Below are 14,583 nucleotides of genomic sequence, written 5' to 3' on the forward strand. Positions count from 1 at the left end.
TCCCATCTATACTTCATTTTTTACAACTGACACATGAACACATAAATACTTTAACAACGTATTTCCAACATCGTATACCCAACATTAAAATATTTATTAAGCAACTATGTCTCAATTTTTTTTTATATAAATATGTTAACACAAAGCTTCAACTTCACATCTGCAACTGCAAAAACACAAAAATTATCGTTACCATTTAGAGCTTCTATACTTTAAGAAATTATAACTTCTACTCATATTGTCTTCTTTTTCTTCTTCTTCCTACATATCAACAATTGCTATAACAAAATGGCCGCACCTCATAAATTCATTTCACAAATTTCAACTTCAGAAACCAATTGATCAGCAAAAGTGATCGTCGTAGAAAAACAATCCCCAAAGACTGCTCGAAATTCCAATAGCCGTTATCAAAATCTTATTATCATGGATTTAGAGGTACAAATAAAACTCTCATTTTAATAAATTTTTACCAATCATTATACCTGTATACTTTCTAAATGTTCTCATCTTTTTCTTTTTTTGAACAGGGAAACAAAATCACAACAACAATGTATGATGACAATATCACTGCACTAAACGATCAGTTCGAACTTGAAAAAACGTACATTGTGTCAAATGCAACAGTTAAAGATTTCAAAAATGAATTTCGGAGTTCTCTTGGACAAAAAATGTGGAATATAACAGGAAGAACAAAGGTTGAAGAATTAAATGAAGACAATTTGAATATCCTGTTCACAAAATTTCAACTTACTGCGTTTGATCAACTAGAGAGGCATATGGACAAAAATACAGACATAAGTAAGATTTCTACTACATTACATTTAAACAAATCATGTCATATAACATTTCATAATTTATTTTTTACGTACAAATTTATTGCATGCAAAATGACAAATAAAATATTTCATAATTAATTTTTACGTTCAAAGTTATTGCATGCAAACTAACATATAAAACAATTTACGTAACCTTGTAGGCGTGATGGGTGTCGCTATAGGTGTTCGACAGAAATGCCTCATTCAAACTAATTTTGGTACAGAAGCTTATCTACAAGATGTAGTCTTGATAAATAAAGAATTCAAAACTGTTATACTAACATTATGGGATACCTTTGTCGAAAGAGAATGCACTTCGATAATTGAACATCTTCCAAATAGACTGGTAATATGGGCTACAAATCTCAAAATTTCTTCGTTCAACGGTAAATTTCTCTTACAAATACAGTTTTATCTATAATATTTTTTTTTCATGTAAGATATTCTTAATTTCTTTTGTACAGGCATCACACTTTTGACCAAAGTAAATAGCAGTTTTTTCATTAATGTCTAACTACATGCTATTACGGAGTACAAAGAATGGTAATAAAACATACCTAATATACATATTGCTTATTTACATACCTTTAATACAAAAAAATAAAAAAACAAAGGTTCTATTTTATATCTAAATATATCGTTATTTCTTGTAGAATTTCAGCTAACAAGGAAGCGCTTGACAAACTAATGGAAAATAAACATTTTATTGCAATCAGCCCACCCAAACTTTCTCCTCCTACTGATAATGAATTGACACCGATTGAGGATTTATTAGGTGTGTATCTAACGGTACTTCTATACTAATATAAACTGAATATAATTAATAGAAACACATTATCTTTAATTTTACAATAAATATTATAGTAACATCACGTATTTTTCTCAGTCATATCCTTTTATCTAATTACATGAGACATCTCCTTTAACAGAAGAAATTCTACTAGGTGAATGCACGCTGGAAAACAGCTTCAAAAGACCAAAAATTTTGGTATATGTCTTGTAACAACTGCAAGAAAACTTCCAACGCGAACTTTGAAGAAATTCATAAATGTCGATTCTGCAAGTAGGAACACTCAAAAGCTATCCCAAGGTAATTTCTTCTATTAAATATAAGTTTAAAAATTTACTAATTATTACTTCAAGAACAAGGTACATAATACATGGCTAAAAAAAAAATCGCATTCTTTAGGGTAAATGCTTTTGTACAATTTGAAGACAAATCCGGTTCGTTAGATGCAACTATCATAGGAGATGCAGCAGAAGTGTTGCTGGAAAGTAGCACCAATGACTTAATGAACCATCTTCAGAAGGTAAAACATCATATTCAACATCCTTCGAAAATGCTTTCTTTCTTAACTACAAACATGCCACTCTATTGAAATGTATTTCCTCGACCATAGGAAGGTATTAAAGAACTCAATGACGTTGTCAAATTGGAAAGTGATACAGAGCTACTCTTTTACCTCAAGGCAACAGAAAAGTGCCACGACCCACCTGAGTACCGCTTTGAAATCATATTCGTGTTCAACTCCTCCACGGCAAATCAAATTGATTCCTCAATTATTATAGAAGATGCAAACAAGCAAATTGAAATGGAAAAAAATTCCAATAACAAAGACATAAAAGGCAAGAACAAGGTGTCCGGACGACCCGATGACATTTCCATCGCTACTGAAGAAATCAATCCACCGCATGCAAAAAGGTCTCTCTTCCAACCATCAAATGTACCTATTGAAGCAGAGTCAAAACCCAAAAAAGGACTCACGCAGGCTCCAAAATCAATGACCGAACCATTGGGATCACCTCAAAAGAAAAACATGAATGAATAACATCTATGATACTTTTGCGACTATTTTGTGACAGTAGACAGTAATCAATGTTCTATTTTGTATTTCTTGAAAAAGTAACATGATCTGTCTATATCTTTATCTATGTACAAGACTTCAGATTCCACCGAATAGCAATAAATTACTACTCTTGAAATTTAAAGTTTGTTGTACGCTTCTTACTTTCCTCTTTCTCCTTTCCATTGCAAAAATAGTGAAATATTACTATATTAAATCATTCCATTTGAAAATTAATATCATAGCTTACATCCAATGATTCTATTTTTAACTAATAAATTCACTTTTTCTTTAAACAGTAAACTGATATCAACATTAAAGACTAAATAATTTTCAACATTAAAAACGTTACATAACGTTCAACAGAATAGACTAGTATAGATGAAAAGTGGGTACAAATTGCAATAGCCCAACAATAATCCATGCAATGCCAAAAGGATCAAAGCAAAATAAACTCTAGGCCCAATTCTCTTAAACTAATAGTTCCAATTTTATTTTTTTTTTTATCCATTTTGTGTATAAGGCTCAAATATTTGAAGAAAACCCAAAGCTAATTGGTTGACCGCTCCCAACAAATAGGCATGAATGGGCACACTATCCAACCAAAAGCTGTAGTAAAAGAACAAAGTCACTTCCACAATTAATGCTTTTCATACCTTTGTAGTGACCTTTGAAACAAACCCATGGGCAAGTGAAAGAATCGGCTTAAAGAAATAATGATCATGTGCCAGAAACTTTTTATGCAATTTAAATTGCTGAAAATGATAGTTGCTTGAAGGGGCTTCTATGGTGGCGACTGGAGATTGCTAGGCATGAAGTTTTCCTCAACGTTGTTGTCTATATCCAATTGAACCATTCACAAAGCAATTTGTATAAATAACCCTTGTGCAATTTTTATAGAAAAAAAATACCAATTTGAGGAAGGTGCGGAATTTTGTTGATTTTGTAAATTATGTATTTGTATATTGATGTTTACACAAAAATATATATATAAGACAGTAGAATCCATATGGAAATCAGGCATTTAAATAATTTAGAATTTTTTCTTTAAAACTCATAACCTTCTTACAGTATGTAAAGATTGGTTGGTTCTTCTTACGCTTATCCTTCTATATACTCCTTTGCCTCACTTTGTTGAATCTTCTGGATTGTATTCCCTGGTGGCCACCTGCTTTTAGGTATTGTTTAGTCCCATGAATTCTTTAAAGATCCGTACATAGGTTTGTATATAGAGATAAAAGTGTATGAAGACATGAATTAAAACATGAAGTTTTATTCAAAATAAAGAAGGTTTAAGAGTTACAAAGAACTCTTAAAGTTTTCCTTAACGTTGTTGTCTATTTCCAATTGAACCATTCACCAAGCAATTTGTATAAACAACCCTCGTGCAATTTTTATAGAAAAATCAAGTTGAATAATGGTAAAGATGGCGGTCGAGAAGAACAAAATTGCAGTCATCTTATAGACCCGCTGGTGTGTTCTTGAGCTTTCACGAGTTTCCTTATTTCTTCCTCTCGTTCTATGATTTTTTTTCCTTACCTTTTGTACTCTATTTTTCCTTTTCAATGAACAGTAAAGAACTTGATGAAATATTGGTTTTAGCTACCTTCTAAATACCAGAGCTTCTGTGTACCCTCTCATTTTTTTTTGCCCTTCTTCTTTTGCTGATTAATTTTTTTCCTTTTAAGGAGAAATTCATTTCTTGTTTCATATTTCCTCAAAAGTTTGTTTTTTTGCTTCCAAAGAGATTTTTCCATTTTCTCTTTCCAGTAGAATTTTTTCCTCATTTCTTGTGGTCGAGTCTTGATGTTTTTACAAAAAGAACTGAACTCTTCCTTTTTGGTGACCTTTTTTATGTGGTATAACATGGTTAATGTACCGATTCCCACAAACGGCATCAATCTGTTGACCTCCATTAATGGGGACAACAGCTGCATGACCACGTCATGTCTACACCTGCATACGGAGCACTCCGTTAGGAGGCAAAGGTTATCGACTAAGAAAAAGGTCCGATGATTGTTTGCACTCCGACGGTCAAATCAATGGTGCAGACAAATTATATATATATATATATATGGTTAAGGTTAAGGTTTACATCATCTTACCTGAAAATGGAGAGAATTCTCATACATATAGACAAATGAAATGGGCCTTAAGTCCAAACCCAATATGAGGTGGTTTTATAAGCATTGTTATGGGTACTTCTGCAAGCACTTCACCAGTCACCAGGACCTCTTAGGGCCTCAGCGACATCTTTGAAGGCATCTCGGCTGGCCTCTTGAAAGCCTCGGTTGGACACTTAGGGCCTCAGTGGACATCCTTGAAGGCATGTCAACAAGCACTTCGACCATCGTTGAAGGAACCTCGGCTTACCTCTTGGAGAGTCTCAGCTTGACTTTGTAGGCATCTTGGTTGAGCTTTGGAAACACCTTAGCTAACCCCTTTGACAGCCTCAACTGAATTAGTGAATTATCGTGGAGCCTCCACATGGCTGTGTGTATGTGTGTGTGAGTGAGCCCTTCTTCTTCTTTTTTATTATTTTTGTTTCAAATTTATATAGATATGTCATGTGTGAATAATGTGTGTACATGCTGTGTTTCTCTCTCTCTCTCTCTCTCTCTCTCTCTATCTATCTATATATATATATAAGTACTTCGCTTATTATGAAATACAATCATAATGGATCAGGTCTCTACACATATTTAGGCCTACCTTGTTTATATATATATATATATATATATATATATATATATATATATATATATATATCTTTTAGACTATATATCAATAAGAGCATGAAGGGGTGTGAAAATTATTATATTTAATTATTGCTAATTGTTAAATATTTTGTTTTTCAAAGATGTTAAAATAAAAAATAATTAAAGGGGAATTGGGAAGCTTCTTAATGTTAAATTAAGATCCCTTAATCAAATTTTAGGTAAAATATTGTCTTAAAATAGTTATGTGAAAGGGAAAAGGGAAAGACATGAAATTATAATGAAGGAATTTTTTATTTGTGGACTGCGTATGAAATTTGTAGACTGTTGACGGTAAATGTGATTTGCGATAAATGATAAATGCCTCTTCCAACATGCAGAATCAAGAGAGTTGCATCATAAAGATGCAAAATCAGGAGAGTTGTCTAATCTTTCCTAGTTGATACTTTAATCATAGAACTCACTCTTTATTGTCCACCAAAATTGACTACATTTTAATATATGTAAAAAATGGGAAATATAGAACTGATGTTTAATGTTTCGCTGTTTATATGATTGGGACTCAATGATGAAATAGGAAACATAATATATTATTTATCAATTTTAAGTCCAAATAATTGTAGTTTTTGTGACATTTATCAAAAAGTTCATTGCACTGATTTTATTGATTCCATTGCTTTCTTCTTGTATCACCATGTTTTTTTCTTTTCCATAGCTTAGCTTCCTCCGTTGTTCAATCCCTTTTTTTCTTTTTCAGATGTGGATCCAACTCTAGAAGAAGTCGGTGATGCATTTCCATTAGAGAATGACCCTGAAGATATGACAATGGATGGAAAAGGTAAATAGGGAAACAAAAGGTCCGAGGTGTAGGATCATTTTAAAATTCGAGGAGATGAGAAAGCAGAATATAATTATTGTGGACAAACAAATAAGTATCGTTTAAAAAACTATGGAACCAGTACATTGTGAAATCATATCACGAATTTGTGCAAGAAGTATCCATACAAAGTTCATGACAAAAAGAAAAAGAGAATGACTGGTTATATTATGTTTAAAATCGGTGAGCTTTCTAAGTGTATTGATAGCCATGAAGAACCTGTTAAATTTGTTCATGAAGAAGTTAGAGAATAGATTACAAGGTACTTCATATTGTCTAAGTCACCTTTTAACATGCGGAAGATGAAGGTTTTCAGTGTTATACAAGATACTTTTTTTTCTCCGAAATTTGTATTTCCTTCAAAGATGACAGTAACAAGAGATATATATAATTTGTTCCTAAATGAGAAGAAGAAATTGAAGAAAGAGTTGGGTCAACGTAAAGTTTGTTTGACTACTGATTGTTGGACGTCAATGCAGAATGTTAGTTACATGTTTTAATTGCTCAATGGGTTGATAATGATTGGAGACTTTTTGTGTGACTATTAAAAATGTCACTTTCAATGATGTAGTATTATTGAGATTGAAAGGAGTTGATTTCTTATCTTAAGTGTAATGCATTAATTTTAAAAAAAAAATCCAAAACGATGAGGTGGTGAATTGGATTATATATCAATCCAATTCACATTTAAACAAATCAAAACCCATTCCATATTCAGAGAAACGAGAACAGTGAGAAAGAAAGAAGGGAAAAAAAAAGAGGAAGAAGAAAAAATATATATATAGAAAAATTTTGCCAACATGTTAGAAAATAAGTTCTTATGCTATTAGGCTTGAATTCTTCAAAGTTAAAGGTAAGCAAAAAGTTACTTATTGTCAAGTTATGTTTAATTTTATAGTTGCTAGTTTGTTAGATCAAATTTAATTTTATTGAAGGGGTTAAGTATAATAAACTATGAAATTGAGTAAATGGAAAGAAAAACTAGTTTTAGTGATTAAAGAGACTATGAAAATAGCTTAAACGTGAAATGATTAAGTTTGGGTATTGGGTATTTAATTATTGAAATTACTTAAAATAGTTAATTGTTGATTTAAAAATTATATCATATTTCAGGTGACGATACGGATATCGAGATAGCTTACCAACCGAGTTGATTTTACGAACATAGTGCTTTGAGTGGAAAAATATAAATATTTCAAAGTATTTATAAATTAAGTATATTATCAAAGTATGTGCAATTATGTGTTCGATTATATGATTGTTACAGAAATCTCTTTCATTATGATACATATGGAATTTCAAAGATTTCTTGTGGCACATTTGTGATTTGGTATGTAAGACATGTGATATTGAGATTTGTTTGGTATGTGAGACATGTAATATTGAGATTGGCCAGAAAAGTACATATGATTATATATTTTTTCTAGTTCACAGAGGTGTCTTGGCCGTGTCATATCCTACACGGAGAGGTCTTGACCTGACATTGATCTTGATTGTGTACATATAGTTCACAGAAGGGCCTTAGCCGTGTTCTAGAATTGATTATGAGAGGTCTTTGAGATCGACTTTCGTTCACGGAGGGGGCCAAAGGCCCGTGGCGAAATTTCTTAGCCCAAGGGGCGGATTATATATTTCAGTCAGAGGGTACATTTTTTATGGATTTTTCAGTACGTTTGATGTGCTAAGATTATAACGTGGTTATCAACTGATATTTATATCATGATTTTGAGATGATATTTTACGACCTTATGTGAATATTTCACTTTTGGTTATAATTATATAATGTTATCTTGTGAATTATTAAATGATATAAATTAGATTTTCGATAAAAATGTAAAATTGAAAAAGTATAATTATTTTCGAACTTCTCCACTCACTGAGCTATCAACTCATATATTTTTCTACAGGTGGCAATTGATTCTTTTTAGCTGAAAGAGCTTAATGATTCCAGAATGAGAGTCACATGACATGTTGAATATTATAACTCATATTGATGAAGTACGAAGTAAATATTTTGGGCCCATCGCATTATATTTTTCATAAGCATTTGATTTTGTTGCATTTTTGGAATTAACTCATAGTCAGCCTTGGTGATAGATTTGACATTTAGTCAGCATCTATTATCGGCGCACATCATGTTTTGGGTTCATTAGGGTGATTCAGGACGGATCATGTCATTAAGACTGGGTAATCAATAAGATTTTTTGTGTGACTGTCAATAATGTCGCTTTCAACGATGTAGTATTATTGAGATTGAAGAGTTATTCTTTAAGAGAAGAAGAATGGTATAGTATTGGGCGGAGAAATGCTTCACATGAGGTGTGGTGCTCATATACTCTATCTTATTGTTTGTGATGGTCTAAAAGAAATAAGCCATGCTATTTTAGCTATTTGTAATGTGGTGATGTTTGTTAAATTTTCCCTAGAATGATTAAAAAGGTTCAAGGAGAGTTGCAAGAAAGCAAATATTGAGTCTCAAACTTTGTTGTGTTTGGATGTCACAACTAGATGGAATTTCACACACTTGATGTTGCAAGCTACTACGAAGTTTTAAAAAGCATTTGTTATTTTAGAAAAGCGATGGAAAAGAAACAAATTATTTTAATGAAGACAGATCAGATGGAAGAAATATAAATGGACCACCAACACATGTCAATTGGAATCGAGCAGAAGTATTTGTTAGGTTTTTGAGGACTTTCTATGAAATGACTTTAAAATTTAGTAGCTCAAAGTATGTAACTCCTAATTGTTTCTTTCAAGAAATATGTAAAATTCATGGAAAGTTGAATGAATTAGCCAAAGAGCCCAACACTTTGTTAGGATCCATGGCAATTAGTATGCGGAAAAAATATGATAAGTAGTGGTGAAATGTTGAAAAGTTTAATCAATTGTTGTTCATTGCAACAATTCTTGACCCAAGGTGCAAGTTAGAACTTCTTAAAGTCGGATTTGAAATTATTTACAATGTAGAAATTGCAAAAATGTTGTTAAAAAGAGTTGAAGAGACACTCCATAGGTTGTATGCATGCTATGAAGAAATGACAACTTCAATTACTCCACCATTGACTTCATCAAAGTAGACCATCAAAATAGTAGTCCAAGTCCTTTACAACCTGCTTTTGGTTGTTCTAAACAAGTGGTCGCTCTCCACAAACCATCACTATCGCAGTATAGCAACACATCACAATCGTTCTTTGCCATCATCGATGCCAGCGCAACCATTTATACTTACCAAATTAAAATGAAAAAATTTGTAGAATTGAACAAGTTTTAGAGAAAATACAAAATCATCAAATTCACAACCATTTTTTAGTTCAAATCCATATTTGAACCTAGATATGGTTTAGAGACCTAGATATGCAACCGAATATGGTTGGTGTTAATGGAGACGATCAGTGGCAACGAGAAGGTAAAAGGAAGAGGTGTTGGTGGTAAAAGGAAATGGTGGTGGATTTGATGTGTATGTGCAAATGTTGCAAAAGGAGATAATAGTGGTCAATTGTGGAGATCTTATTGCCGTGGTGGTACATGGAGGAGGTGATGCTCAGCTGCAACATGTTTAGGAAGGTTAGGTGGTGGTGGTGCTCGATAGTGTGTGTAGAAGGAAGGGGTGGTAGTGGTATCGAGGAATGTGGTGCTAGTGGGTAGATAAGGATATTATTTTTAAGAATAATGTTATTTGCAGTCACTCAATATTATAATTTCTCTATGTGTGATATATGTGATAGTTAGTGATTTGATAAATACATCAAATCACAAACCACCATATGGGATGCTATGTAGGCGCGACTACTGCAATGAGTGATTATGAATAGTATTACTCTATTTTTAAGGTTTGGATTGAGATTTGATTTGGGTATTGTCTTTTAGGGGTTTGATTTGAAATTAGGTAATTGATATGTAAAAATAGTATTTTATTTTAGGAATAAAAAAAGGATGAGTAAATTTGGAGTTTGAAGACTAAACAAGGTAATTAGCATAACCATTTTCCTAGAAAATGATTTTTAATATCATCATTTTCATAATCTTTTACAGATTGAGATGAGGTGTCAAAAAAAAATTTGTGAAATACTTTTTATTTTATTGATGAGATAATAACTTTATTTCCAAGCTTTTAGATTACTTGACTTGGTGAGATGGTGTGTGTGATAAATAGCCATAAATGGGTCACGAATGTGCTCAAACATACTAGGATGTGATGAACAGCCATAAATGGGTCGTGAATGTACTCAAACATACCAAAAGAACTAAGTTGAAAGCACACATTAAGTATAAGAAATGATCGAATAAGGACTGATACTTAGTTTAAGTTAAGCACATATCAAATCAATTCATTAATGAATATTAAATTTAATTCAAATCTTGAGATCCATCATAAATTCTAATGAATTGATGTAACATAAATTTATCTTTTCTTAATCTATTGTTACCTTTGTTATATATTTATGGTATAAATATAAAATGTGAAAGAAATAATCAAATTAGATGAAGTGCCAAAGTGGTGAGCAATGTGGCATTTGTGTGGGACGTCAGAGGTTTAAGTCACTCCCCACGCAGATATTAAAATGTATTGATTGGGGCCTTGGGGCTTTGGGTTTCCTTGACTAAATAAATTTATTATTATTATTTAATTGGTAAAACTAGCCAGTATTTTCTAACTGTTTGTTTTTGTAACAACCCACTCACAGTCATTAAAATACCCACTACTTAGTCATTAAAATGTCTTGATTGGGGCCTTGGGGCTTTGGGTTTCCTTGACTAAAATAAATTTTTTATTATTATTTAATGGGTAAAACTAGCCAGTATTTTCTGATCGTTTGTTTTTGTAACAACCCACTTACAGTCATTAAAATACTCACTATTTAGTCATTAAAATTCTGCATTACTTTTTGATCATGGTGGAGACTGTTACTTCCATCTTGCCTACATAAACCCGTATCTCGTTTTGGGAAAAACACACATAAAAGAAAATAGAAAAATCATCTTGCACCAATCCTTTCTTTTCATATTCTGAATTTCTTATACTCGAGTTTTTACATATATTTTGGAGTATAATTGAGAGTTCTGGAAAAATCATTTGTGATTGCTGCACAAATGATTTACGATCGTTGTATCCTGGGAGTGATTGTCTACGGAGGTCGTAGTAATTATCGACGGACAATTTCACTTTAGGACACCGTGCCGTCACGAGACTCGATCGGACGATAAATTTTATATTTCTGTATTTTATTGTTCTGAACATTACTGCAACTAATTATTTTTCCAACAACCTTTTACCTCAAAAAGTAATTGAGCCCACTTATTTTTTCAATTCGAAGCCCATAAGCTCATATCAGAATGTCTACTGCTAAAGTGTATTGGACCATTGATATTGTGCTTTTGTTTGTTATTTAGCTTGGCATTACATTGACTTCCTCGTATTTTTGCGGGAAATACATGAAATTGACCTAAATAAGAGAGGCCATTTTCCAAAATGACCTTTGACTTTTCCAAGCATTTGAGACCACCTAAAATACCCTTAAACAAATATTAAAAACAACCTACTTCATAATAAAAATCTTCTATTTAAGTCCTTAAAAAATTAACAAGTAATTTTTCTAAAAATTTGAAAGAATTATTAATGAATAATTATAAAATGGAAAAATCCAAATATAAGAGAGGACCATATAATATAAAAAAGGTTGTTAAAAATAAAAAAGAAATTAAGTTTGAAAAAGAAATTGATAAGATAGGATATCAAGAACAGTTATATGCATCACAAGAAATATTAAAATGTTTCAAAGAAAACTTATTAGAAAATTTTGCTAAAGGAATTGTAAGATCAATAATCATAAAAAATATACAAAATATCATAGATAAATTAGAAAAAAGGAAGAAAAATATCTCAAAATACGATATATCTTTTAGAACAAACATAGATATGATAACAGATATTGATATTATAAATTCTCAGACATTACTAGACTTTGAAGAATTACTTAAAAATTTATGAGAAGACCAATAAAAAATAGATTACCACAAGCATATAAAAAATTAGTTTTTAACCTTATATTAAGATTTTATATACGCTTAATAACAAATAAATTAACTAAAACAAAAATAAAAGAATTTTTAGAATATTAGAATACTAGATTTGTGATTATTAGATTTTTGTTCGCTCATAGTAGCACCCATCCCGTTGGTATCAGAGCCAAAGAGATCATGAGAAAGTGTATAAAAATAAATTACCTAAAAGATATTGAAAATAAATAAAATTTATGATTTTAGAAATTATTGAAACTTATAAAAATAGACTAAGGTATCAGGTAAAATATAATTCTAATATAAAAGGCTACATAGAAGAAGATAATATAGTTGGAACATATAGTAAAGACATAAAAGAAGTATTAGAAATTTTTAGAGTAATTAAAAATTTACCTTTGGAACCAAAAGAAAAAATAATTAAAAAGATATTATTTGAAGAATATAAGCATATATATATATATATATATATATATATATACACATTAGGAAAAATCCAGAGTGAAATATATTTCATAGTAATTTGAAAAAAAAAATTACTATGGAAATCATAAAAATAAATAATTATTATCAATGTATTGAAGAAAAAGGATGTTATATATTTTTCAAACCTATCCCTAATAAATTAAAAATAATAACATTATATGTAACTAGGAATTTACATAGAGAAATAAAGGAACAAATATTACATAAATTAATTGTAGGATTTATCAAAGATAGAGGTACATATGAAATAATTATCGAAGTATTTGAAAATGAATTATACCATAGAGAAATATTTGAATCAACATAAAAATATAATGGAAGAAACTAAAAATATTTTAGAAAGAAAGTTAAGAAGAATAAGATTAATAAATAATAAAATTTTAGATGAATTATTAATACCTGAAGATATAACTAAAACTCAAGAAATATAAATATTAAAATTAAAACAAGAAAGGTATAAAGAAAAGGCAAGGTATTATGAAAAATTAAAAGAGCTAACAAATATTGAAGTTATAAAACAAAAATATGATAAAATGATAAAAGAGTATAAAAATGCTGAGTGTATAGCATTTTATTATTTTCAATCAAAAAATCGATAAAATGTCAATCAGTGAACATATGGAAGAATTAAAATATTTAATAAGAACATTAATAAATGATGTACAAGAAATAAAGAATGAAATAAAAGAAGCAAGAAATGATATAAATATATTGAAACTTGAAGTCAGAAAATTAAAAGAAAATGAAGAAAAGAATAATAGAATAGATAAAAAACTTATAGAAAAAGAAATAACCAGAATAGGGAAAAAACGTATTGAAAGGAAAAATATAATAATAGAAACAAGAAGTATGGATGATGAGTTTAGAAAAAATTATATTACCTAAAATATTAGAAGAAGAGGAATCTAGAGAAAAAAATGTTAGGTAAACAAAAAATTGAAGAAAATCGAGATAAAGAAAATGAATGAAGAATTAGATCTACTTATAAATAATTTTGATCATTTAAGTTTAGAAAGTATAGATGATGAATATCAAATCTTAATGAATACTGGAGGAGGACCTAATCTCGTAGAAACCTCTAAACAAGAATCAATAGATCCAGATGAAAGTTATGCTCCAATGTATAATTAACCATATAGACAATTTTATGATAAAATAAGAGAAAAATAACCGTCTAAAGAAAATAAATATAGTAATAGATTTGACTTAAATAATAATTATAATAAACCCGTTAACCATGGAGAAATAAAATTAGACTTAGATTGCAAAATAGACACTAAGAAAGCCTTAATAACTTGGGCAGACTCAATGATATTATTCTCTTTATATAATAAAGATGATACATGAGAAAATATTGAAAGGAGAATAGATTTTTTAATTGCATCTTTTGAAGGAAATGTTAGAAATTGGTGGGAAGGAATTAGTAGTGATACAAAATCATTAATAAAAAGAAATGTACAAACAGAAATAATAAAGTCAGATAAACTAGGAATAGAAAGATTAGTAGAATATATTGCAGATGAATTCTTAGGAAAAAATTGGCTAATAAATTATGAAGAAGAAGCAATACGAGAAAAAGATAATGCAAGAGTTAAGTTAATTAATTTAACAATTTATGATATGTGTAAAATTAAATAATATACTTGTGAATTTAAGGATTATTATTATACTCAATTTTATAGTAATGAGAATCAAGAAGTATATCAAGATATGTATTACAATAAATTACCAGGATCATGGGGAATATATTTTAAAATAGAATTTGAAAAATATATTAGAGAAAATATAGGAATACCTAGAACACTAGGATCAAGAATAAAATT

Source organism: Olea europaea, unplaced genomic scaffold, assembly GCF_002742605.1.
Source record: "Olea europaea var. sylvestris unplaced genomic scaffold, O_europaea_v1 scaffold2058, whole genome shotgun sequence".
NCBI lineage: Eukaryota > Viridiplantae > Streptophyta > Magnoliopsida > Lamiales > Oleaceae > Olea > Olea europaea.